This window comes from Bison bison, unplaced genomic scaffold, assembly GCF_000754665.1.
Source record: "Bison bison bison isolate TAMUID 2011002044 unplaced genomic scaffold, Bison_UMD1.0 scf7180017864498, whole genome shotgun sequence".
NCBI lineage: Eukaryota > Metazoa > Chordata > Mammalia > Artiodactyla > Bovidae > Bison > Bison bison.
In genome coordinates, this window is record NW_011495057.1 from 182,072 (window position 1) to 193,298 (window position 11,227).

General features: G+C 39.0%; 1 pseudogene; it reads left to right on the forward strand.

Annotated features, from left to right (window-relative positions):
* LOC104980330 overlaps positions 1 to 11,227 on the forward strand; it is an 89,881-nt pseudogene that overhangs the window by 32,390 nt on the left and 46,264 nt on the right.

The following is an 11,227-nucleotide window of genomic DNA, read 5'->3' on the forward strand; positions in this document are numbered from 1 at the left end:
AATTGATGCTTTTGAACTGTGGTGTTGGAGAAGACTCTTGAGAGTCCCTTGAACAGCAAGGAGATCCAATCAGTCCACTAAAGGAAATCAGTCCTGAATATTCATTGGAAGGACTGATGCTGAAGCTGAAACTCCAATACTTTGGCCACCCGATTTGAAGAACTGACTCATTTGAAAAGACCTTGATACTGGGAAAGATTGAAGGCAGGAGGAGAAGGGGGCGACAGAGGATGAAATGGTTGGATGGCATCACCAACTCAAAGGACATGAGTTTGAGTAAGGCTTGGGAGTTGGCGATGGACAGGGAAGCCTGGCGTGCTGCAGTCCATGAGGTCACAAAGAGTTGGACACGACTGAGTGACTGAACTGAACTGAACTGAAATCAGACAAGATGAGAATGCTTATTATTTAAGCACAGGCCTGTAAACATTACTGGGTTGGTGGGAAGAAGTACCAATATATTGTGCTGATTCTAGATTTCTTTCCTTTAGAATGCAAACGGAGAAGACAATGGCACCCCACTCCAGTACTCTTGCCCAGAAAATCCCATGGACGGAGGAGCCTGGTAGGCTTGTTCCATGGGGTTGCTAAGTGTCGGACATGACTGAGTGACTTCACTTTCACGTTTCATTTTTATGCATTGGAGAAGGCAATGGCAACCCACTCCAGTGTTCTTGCCTGAAGAATCCCAGGGATGGGAGCCTAGTGGGCTGCCATCTATGGGGTCACACAGAGTCGGACACGACTGAAGTGACTTAGCAGTACAATGTAAAATATGTTTTTTGCAATCACAAAATATGACTATCTACAAGCAGGTTCTGGAGCACCATATTCAAGAGTGTGCAGAAAGCAGCTTCATGGGGGAATGGTTTCTTCCCACTTAATAACCATTTCTGCTAATTTAAAGTTAATTCAATTTACACAAGAAAAGAAACCAAAGTTTGGCTATGGATTCAACTGCTTTATCAGGGGAGAAGTTATCTGCTGTTGAAAGACCAAAAATGGAGCCTGGTAGCAGAGGGTGAATGAGACAGGTAAAATTCTGGAGTTCTAATTAGGACATGAATACTGAAATATAGATGATATAAATTCTCACCTACATTCTTTGAGAACAGAATCATAGATAAATCATTTTTGCACCTGCTTTAATGCCTCCCCCCAGGTGATTTTATCCATTCCCATGACTTTAAATGCCAGTGTATATTCTGCCAAGGAATGTATGGTGACGGTGGTTTAGTTGCTAAGTAATGTCCAACTCTTTGCGACCCCATGGACTGTACCCCACCAGGTTCCTCTGTCCTGGGAACAGAGGGGATTTTCCAGGCAGGAATACTGGAGTGAGTTGCCATTTTCTTCTTCAGGGGATATTCACAACACAAGGATTGAACCCCCATCTCTTGCATTGCCTGCTTAGCAGGCTGATTCTTTACTACTGAGCCGCCTGGAAGCCCCAAGGGCTGAATATTGGCATTTAAATGCTTTACTTCCAAATTTGCACACGTAGGCTACCCACTTTGCTGAGCTCCATGCTAGTGTGTCTAAGTGGCTGATCAGCATATTTAACAGGACTCTCAAAAGTAACATGTTCAAAACACAATCCTTGATTTCCCCCCCTGAAAACCTGCTTCACACAGTAATTTCCATTCCTATACATAAAGCAAAAAGTAAAGTCATTCAGTCGTTCTCTTTGTGACCCCATGGACTGTAGCCTGCCAGGCTCCTCCATCCATGGAATTCTCCAGACAAGAATACTGGAGTGGGTTGCCATTTCCTTCTCCTCCTGTACATAAACCACCACCCAATTTACTGAAACCCCAGGTATAGATGTCAGCCTCATTCGGCCTTCTCTTTTGTATCATCATCCGCTCATTCAGTTCATCAGCAAATTCTATTAGCTGTATCTACAAATAGTACTCTGGCCCACCCACTGTTCCCCACATCCATTACCACCACCTGCACCCAGACATCATGACTTGCCTCTTCCACTGCAGCAGCATAACTGGTCCCCCACTTTCACTTTTGACCTGCCAAAAACTGTTTCAAACACTGACTTACAGAGTAAACTGAATAATATCATTGCACTGCTTTGTCATTACAAACAGGAAAAAAAAACCAACTCATCACCCTCATCTAGAAACCCTTACCTAATCTAGCCTGGACCTAGGAAGTGAGACCACCAGGTGGGACTGACAGCACGAGTTGGTGGGGAAGCAACCTAGCTTTTAAAACTCTTTACAGACCTTCAATGAGAGGGAATGTGCTGAGGGAAAGACGGTGTGTAGCTCATTCCCAGATACTTTTCTAAGGATAGGAGATTTTTCTTTATAGCACAATCAACTTGAGAGGAAAGAAATTCTTAAATTAATTCTATCTTAATGCAAAAAATCTAAACAGCTGAATTGTAATTCTTCTCTGGCTCTGAGCATAGGGTCATGATGGTGATCCACCTGGAACTATCCTGCAACCCAACAGCATAAACCCCCACCTTCCTTCATTCCAGAATGTTACCTCTGACTTGTGACTACTTCATCCTAAAACTGCCCTCCTACAAAGAACCTGTGAGAAGATCTGCCTTAGCATTTCATTTCTCTGTAGTGTCCCCATCACCACCATAAATCAGTTTGTATTTTGCTGAAAGTTTGCCAAGGCATCATCCAGGGAGCTCTTACTAATATTAGCTGTAAATTCTCCTGCTCTTAATCAAATTCTCAATGCTTTATTGCCTGAACTATATACTGCATGTAGCCTAAAACATTCAAGTTTTTAACCAAACCCAGACCAATAGTGGAAAATTTTAGAATATGGCTGTGATGTGCATTTATTCGTAGCTGTTGCAGTGCTGCTTCTGAGAAGTTTCAATGGTGGTGTGAGTTTCTCAAGGGTTGCAATAGTCTCTTCTCTAAAGTAATCTGAAACATCACTGATGAGTCACTTGCAAGAGTATAAGTCACAGCAAACATTATTCTTAAAGAATATATTAGTCCACCAGGGCTGCTATAACAAAATCCCACAGACTGGATGACTTAAACAACAGAAATCTCTTTTCTCACAGTTCTGAAAGCTAGAAGTCTGAGGCCAGATGTTAGCCAGATTGTTTTTGGAATGACGTCTCTTTATGACTATTGTTAGAAGGACTTTTGCTGAAGCTAAACTCCAATACTTTGGCCACTTGATGCAAAGATCTGACTCAGTTCTAATGAGGTGGATGAAACTGGAGCCTATTATACAAAGTGAAGTAAGCCAGAAGGAAAAACACCAATACAGTATACTAATGCATATATATGGAATTTAGAAAGATGATAACAATAATCCTGTGTACGACACAGCAAAAGAGACACTGATGTATGGAACAGTCTTATGGACTCTGTGGGAGAGGGAGAGGGTGGGAAGATTTGGGAAAATGGCATTGAAACATGTAAAATATCATGTATGAAACGAGATGCCAGTCCAGGTTCAATGCATGATACTGGATGCTTGGGGCTAGTGCACTGGGACGACCCAGAGGGATGGTATGGGGAGGGAGGAGGGAGGAGGGTTCAGGATGGGGAGCACATGTATACCTGTGATGGATTCATTTTGATATTTGGCAAAACTAATACAATTATGTAAAGTTTAAAAATAAAATAAAAAAAGAAAAAAAAAAAAAAAGACCCTGATGCTGGGAAAGGTTGAAGGCAAAAGGAGGAGGGGGCAGCAGAGGATGAGATGGTTAGCTTGTAGCACCAACTCAATGGACATGAATTTGAGCAGACTCCAGGTGATAGTGAAGAACAGGGATTTCTGGCATGCTGTAGTTCATGGGGTCACAAAGAGTTGGACACAACTTAGCAATTGAACAACAGCCTCTTTCTGCTTTGCAAACAGTATCTTCTCACTGTATCCTCAATGGCCCATCCTCTGTGCACCTCCAGAAAGATCTAATCTCTGATTCTCTTCTTATAAGAACCCTAGTCCTAGTGAGTTAGGGGCCCCACCCATATTATCTCATTTAAACTTAATTACTTACACTGGGTACACATATGCTGACACATGAATTAGAAGGGAGGGGCATGATTTAGTCCTTAAAAAAAGATATTAGCAGTATTAAGAGAGGTGTCTTAACAGAAATGTCTAGTTAATCCCAAATAATCCAACACAGCTGAACTATAAAAAATGGTGTCACAAATGTGGGGGTCATGGAAACTGAGATGAACTCAGTTCAGTTCAGTCACTCAGTCATGTCTGACTCTTTGCAACCCCATGGACTGCAGCACACCAGGCTTCCCTGCCCATCACCAACTCCCAAAAGTTGCTCAAACTCATGTCCATCAAGTCGGGGATGCCATCCAACCAGCTCATCCTGTCGTCCCCTTCTCCTCCTGCCTTCAATCTTTCCCAGCATCAGGGTCTTTCCAATGAGTCAGTTCTTCACATCAGTTGGCCAAAGTATTGGAGTTTCACCTTCAGCATCTGTCCTTCCAATGAATATTCAGGACTGGACTATATGGACAGAATTATAAATCTAGATGATGCCAGTCAAAACAAAACACATCAAAATTTCAGCTTTAAACAAAAGAATATGCTCTATTTCTACTGCTAAAATGAAGTCTGATTATAAAGTAGGTACAAAATTAAGTACATGAGGATGCAGAGTTTTACTTTTTCCTTTTCTTCAGAGATAAGAGGGTCTGAAAGAATAATTTACTAAATAGCACTCCAGTATCTTACTAATTAAAGAGTGACTCAGGCCATGCGTTTACATTCACAGAACTTCTAGATGTCTCATAAGTCAACACCTCACATAAACAACACTGTTTTTGTCCTGAACTAGGTCGGTGGAACACTGATAAAGTTCAAATTGCTAGAATACATGCTTTATAACCTGCGCTTCACTTCGAGTATCTTGAGCAAGGGATGCTAGCTGGCAACTGTTTTCCCTTTGTTGATTCTGTGATATAGCCTAACTGTTCAACCATACTAGTAACTCTAACAATATCCAAAACTACCTCATCAAATTTATGAGATCACTAGAGCTTTGCAATCTCTTTTAATTGAAGTCAAATAGCTGTTTCTTCAACACTAAGAGTTGCCCACCTTAAGTCTGTGACCTAATTTGCTTAGTTAATGAGAACAGTATGTCACAGTAGATGGAAAAAATCTGAAAATGAAAGCAGCAAATATAACTGAGCTCTCTTTCCTGGGAGGGTTTCTCTGAAACACGCTTCGGACACCACTGATTGAAAAGGAGGTAGTTTAGTTTTCACTAACACTTCCGGCATGTGTGTTCTTACATGTATAAACAATGAGACCAATATACAAAGTTAGTCATAATGGAGACTGTTTACTTGTTTAATTCCACTCTTACACCCAAGTTAACGTTATAGCTGAAAACTGGCATATCTAAAGACAGCTACTAAAATAACCCAGGCTTCAGATAAGAACCTGGAGCTAAGGAAGGTATATAGTATCTGCTTAAGATAGAATATTAAGACTTTCACAAAGCTATGCTAAGACAAGTCATTTTTTACTTGGAGGCTTATTGAAGTTCCCTGGAGTATTCTGTAAGTAAAATAAGGCCTCAAGTGTCTATGAAATCATGAACCTTTTCACACATTAATTTGCAGGAGGATAAATAAATTCCTGAATCTAAATCTAGGTTCTTTTGCTGTCTCTGGAATGCAGTGCCAGCTTTACTTCCTAGCAGATCATTTCACCAGCCACTGTCAACAAACACTGTGGCCTTTTATGTGCCAAACACTGCTCTGGCTGTTGCAGCTGACAGCCTGGAGGAAACAGATGATAAATAAGTGAAAAGGAAGACTAAATTCCAGATGGTGATTTTATTCAATGAAAGAATCAAGGAGAATAATGAGTTCAAGAGTGATGGGGGGTAAGGACCATACTATAAATAGGGTGGTCAGGAATGCCCTCTCTGAATGTGACACTTAAGGGGTAAACTGAAGGGGAAGGAACCATTCAGGTGAAGACATAATGGAAGGGTATTTCTAAGCTGTTGAAAAGTCCTGAAGTGAATACAAATACGGTGTTCCTTTTTTTTTAATTGGAGGATAATTGCTTTACAATGTTGTGTTGGTTTCTGCTGTACAACAACACGAATCAGTTATAACTATATATATCTATATCTATATCTGTATCTATATATATCCCCTCCCTGGTGAGCCTCCCTTCCACCCCGCCAACCCACCCCTCTATGTCATCGCAGAGTACCAGGCTGTGTTGTATAACAGCTTCCCACTAGCTAGCTATTTCACACACGATAGTGTATATATGTCAATGCTATTCCCTCAATTCGTTCCACCCTCTCCTTCCGTCACTATGTCCACAAACTTTTCTCTACATCTGCATCTCCATTACTTCCCTGAAAATAGGTTTATCAGTACTATTTTTCTAGATTCCTTCTATATGTATTAATATGCAATATTTGTTTTTCTCTGACTTATTTCACTCTGTATGACAGGATCTAGGTTCATCCACCTCCCTACAATGATTCAGATTCGTTCTTTTTTATGGCTGAGTCATACTCCACTGTATGTATATGTACCACAACTTCTTTATCCATTCATCTGTCGATGGACATCTATATTGCTTCCTTGTCCCGGCTATTGTAAACAGTGCTGCTGTGAACACTAGGGTACATGTGACTTTTTGAATTGTGGTTTTCTCAGACATTCATGATGTTCTTGGGGAACACCAAGGGGGCCCATGTGGCTCAGAGTACAAAGCAAAAGTGGTAACAAAGGAGTTGAGGTCAGGGAGCTAATTTGCCAACAACTGACCCACTCCTAATGCCTACGGGTAGAAAGGACGCTACAGAAGAATATGTATAATTTCCTATCTAGGAACACAGAGAACCAAAACTAGAACTTCAAGGGCAGTGGAAGAACAGGATGACTTCCTCTGTGCTCCCCTAATATTATAATTATTTTTCTTTTCATAGCAAACTTTTTTTTCCTAAGCAAGGGCCAAAGGCCACATACATGGTAAATGATAAATATTTTCGGCTTTGTGGACTACAAAGTCCCTGTTGCAACTATCCAACAATGCTTTTAAATAATAAAGTTAGCCAAAGACAATACATAAATGAATGAAGGTGACTGTGCTCCAATAAACTATATTTACAAAAACAGGTATGGGCCAGATTTGGCCTGAAGGCCACTTCTAGAGTCTCTAAAGAATTTCCCATCTGTGCAGCTCATATCTACATCAAAAATATGATCATTCTAACATAATGTCTCTTTAAAAAGACTAGGATACTTTTATTGTCCAGTGCTAACTGGAAAAGAAATACTTTATGAAAGATTTAGGTTCCAAATATTTAATAGTTAAATTAATCTGCACATCCTCAACTGATAAACGGTATCAAGAAGGCCCCCCACACTGTGTTTTCATTATCTCACTCTGCTCATCATTCATACAGATTGCTTCTGGGTCATTTCATCATTCATTTCAAAATAACTCTTGATACTAGGCAATCGGCCATTAATGCAGCACATATATCTTCCTGAAGTCTAGATGAAGAATTTAATGAACTTACAGGATACAAAATAATCACCAGTAGAATACATTTTTCCTAAATATGTTATTACCAGCAACTTAATGGTAGGATATTTCCATATATGCTACATATTGGGGGGTATTCTACCAGATTCTATGGTAGAATAAAAAAGAACTAGAAAATTCATCATTATTATGTTATCATATCCCATTACACTCCAAACTTGATTTAAAAGCAGCCAGGAATCAACACTGGGTAACCAATGGTATGTCACGTACTGTCTCTCTTACCCTAACAACTTGCTGTATTTTATAATTCCCATTACACAGATGCTAACATCAAAGCTGACTGAGATTACATTGAATATTACACAGAAGTGGTATCAGGATTGAAATTCACATTTGTTAGACTTCAGTCCTTTACACTCCAATGTACTCAGAATATGAAGAAACTCTGCATGAGAAACTTGGATGGATTTATTTCTGCTGAAATGAAGCTGACTCAGGTTTTGAAAGAAAACTAAGAGACCAAAATGACTCATCATAAATCTACTCTGACTAGGGAACCCTATTCTGATAAGGGTATAAGCATTCAAAGCATTTTGGATTTTTTTCTTTTGTATACAAACAAAATGTTAAATAAGACACATACTGAAAAGCCAGTTTTACTCTTTCACAAGCTTAATTTCCCCCTGTTTAAATGCAATATAAATAAATTTAAAGTAATATAATTCAGCCTGAACATACAATTTTTCCCTAATACTTCTCTCTAAATTACTTATAGCTATTTCCACATACCTAATCCACAATGAGAGGACAAAAATTCATCAATATTAAATATACTCAAAAGAAAAAGTCGCAGGCATGGTAAGTACAAGAGCTCAGAAAATGACTCAAACAACAACAGCATTAATAAAATAACTTAGCATTCTAAGATGACTAATTTAAGGGAATATATTTATTTAGAGGTAAAAGTTCCGGTATATCTTGCTTTTTTAAAGTATGTTTTCTGCATCAATGTTGGAAGCATAGCAAGTATGTTAGAAGCAAACTTTTAGAAAATATTTTTACACTGGGCCAAATAATAATACTTTCTAGCGATTTCATGACTTTGGTAGAAAGTTAAATTCATTTAAAAAATACTATCTCCAAAATCTGATGAGGGAACATTTCATGAAAAGATGGGCACAATAAAGAACATAAATGGTATGAACATAACAGAAGCAGAAGATATTAAGAAAAGGTGGCAAGAATACACAGAACCATACAAAAAAGATATTAATGACCCAGATAACCATGATGGTGTAGAGCCAGACATCCTGGAGTGTGAAGTCGGGTGGGCCTTAGGAAGCATCACTATGAACAAAGCTAGTGGAGGTGATGGAATTCCAGTTGAGCTATTTCAAATCCTAAGAGATGATGCTGTGAAAGTGCTAGACTCAATATGCCAGCACATTTGAAAAACTCAGCAGTGGCCATAGGACTGGAAAAGGTCTGTTTTTCATTCCAATCCCAAAGAAAGGCAATGCCAAAGAATGTTCAAACTACTGCACAATTGCACTCATCTCACACGCTAGCAAATTAATGCCCAAATTCTCCAAGCTAGGTTTCAACAGTACATGAACCGAGAACTTCCAGATATTCAAGCTGGGTTTAGAAAAGACAGAAGAACCAGAGATAAAATTGCTAATATCCATTGGATCATAGAAAAAGCAAGAGAATTCCAGAAGAATATCTACTTCTGCTTCATTGACTACGCTAAAGCCTTTGACTGTATGAATCACAACAAACTGTGGGAAATTCTTCGAGAGATGGGAATACCAGAACACCTTACCTGCCTCCTGAGAAATTTGTATGCAGGTCAAGAAGCAATGGTTAGAATGAGCCATGGAACAATGAACTGGTTCCAAATTGGGAAAGGAGTACGTCAAAGCTGTATATCGTCCCCTGCTTATTTAATTTATATGCAGAGTACATCATTCAAAATGCCAGACGGATGAAGCACAAGCTGGAATTAAGATTGAAGAGAGAAATATCAATAACTCCAGATATGCAGATGACAACACCCTTATGGAAGAAAGTAAAGAGGAACTAAACAGCCTCTTGATGAAAGTGAAAGAGGAGAGTGAAAAAGCTAGTTTAAAACTCGGCATTCAAAAACTAAGATCATGGAATCTGGTCCCATTACTTCATGACAAATAGATGGGGAAACAATGGAAACAATGACAGATTTTATTTTCCTGGGCTCCAAAATCACTGCAGATGGTGACTGCAACCATGAAATTAAAAGATGCTTGCTCATTGGAAGAAAAGCTATGGCCAACCTAGACCGCATATTAAAAAGCAGAGACATTACTTTGCCAACAAAAGTCCATCTAGTCAAAGCTATGGTTTTTCCAATAGTCATGTATGGATGTGAGAGCTGGACCATAAAGAAAGCTGAGCACCAAAAAGTTGATGCTTTTGAACTGTGGTGTTGGAGAAGACTCTTGAGAGTCTCTTGGACTGCTTAGAGATTAAACCAGTCAATCATAAAGGAAATCAGTTCTGAATATTCATTGGAAGCACTGATGCTGAAGCTGAAACTCCAATACTTTGGCCACCTGATTCAAAGAACTGACTCATTAGAAAAGACCCTGATGCTGGGAAAGATTGAAAGCAGGAGGAGAAGGGGATAACAGAGGATGAGCTGGTTGGATAGCATCACCTACGTGATGGACATGAGTTTGAGCAAGGTCCAGAAGTTGGTGAAAGACAGGGAATCCTGGCATGCTTCAGTCCTTAGGGTCACAAAGAGTCAGACACAACTGAGCGACTGCACAATTATAAAGATGATGGGGGGGAGGTGGAGAAAAAGAGAAAGAAAGAGAACCAAGAGTCAATCTTCAGTATAACAGATACTATCCTGAATTTTGCCTCTGAAACATGTGCTTTTATACCTAATCTTTTTACCTGAGTAATTTTTTATTGATTCTGTGTTGAAGTTATATTATTTCCAATATGTTGATTAAGGGATATATTAAAAGTAATTTTGTCTGTTTTTCTGTACTTGTTGGTTACCAGAAATTTTCAAAATTCATTCACAACTGATCATAGATTTTTTTCCTACCTAGTCCACGGATAACGTCACAATTATTCTCAACCACCCCAACTTGCACCATTACCAGCTTGAAGTTGGCACTGAAACAAAGCTCATTTCCTATTGCAGGAGATGGTACATGGTCATCACTGACTCTAGAGAAGAAATGGAGAAGAAATCCCCAGGTAATTCGGTTTATTGGTTTGTACTCCCACTGCCACCACATGTGAATCAATTCAGAGAGACACTGCAATACATCCTATTCTTAGAGGAAGGGCAGGGCCCAGCACCAGTGCTGATTGAGTGGTTATGACATTTAGAAAGGAGAAAAACTCTTTTGAACTAAACATCATTTCTTTTGCATTTGAGAGGAAAATGAGGTGCACAGAGGTTAAGGAATTTGTCTTAAGTCTCAGAACTGGTGACTGCTCAACTAAATACTCTAAGTGGTTCCAATTTGCAAGTAGGAAAGCTTTGTCTTGAATTTTATTGTTGTGTTTACATTTTCTCTTGATTTGTTTCATATTTACAATGTGTACTATAATAGCAGATGTAAATAGTATATATATTGTATAATATATAGTATATATATATAATATATAGTATATATAGTACTATATTATATTACTATACTATATTAAATATAGTATATAT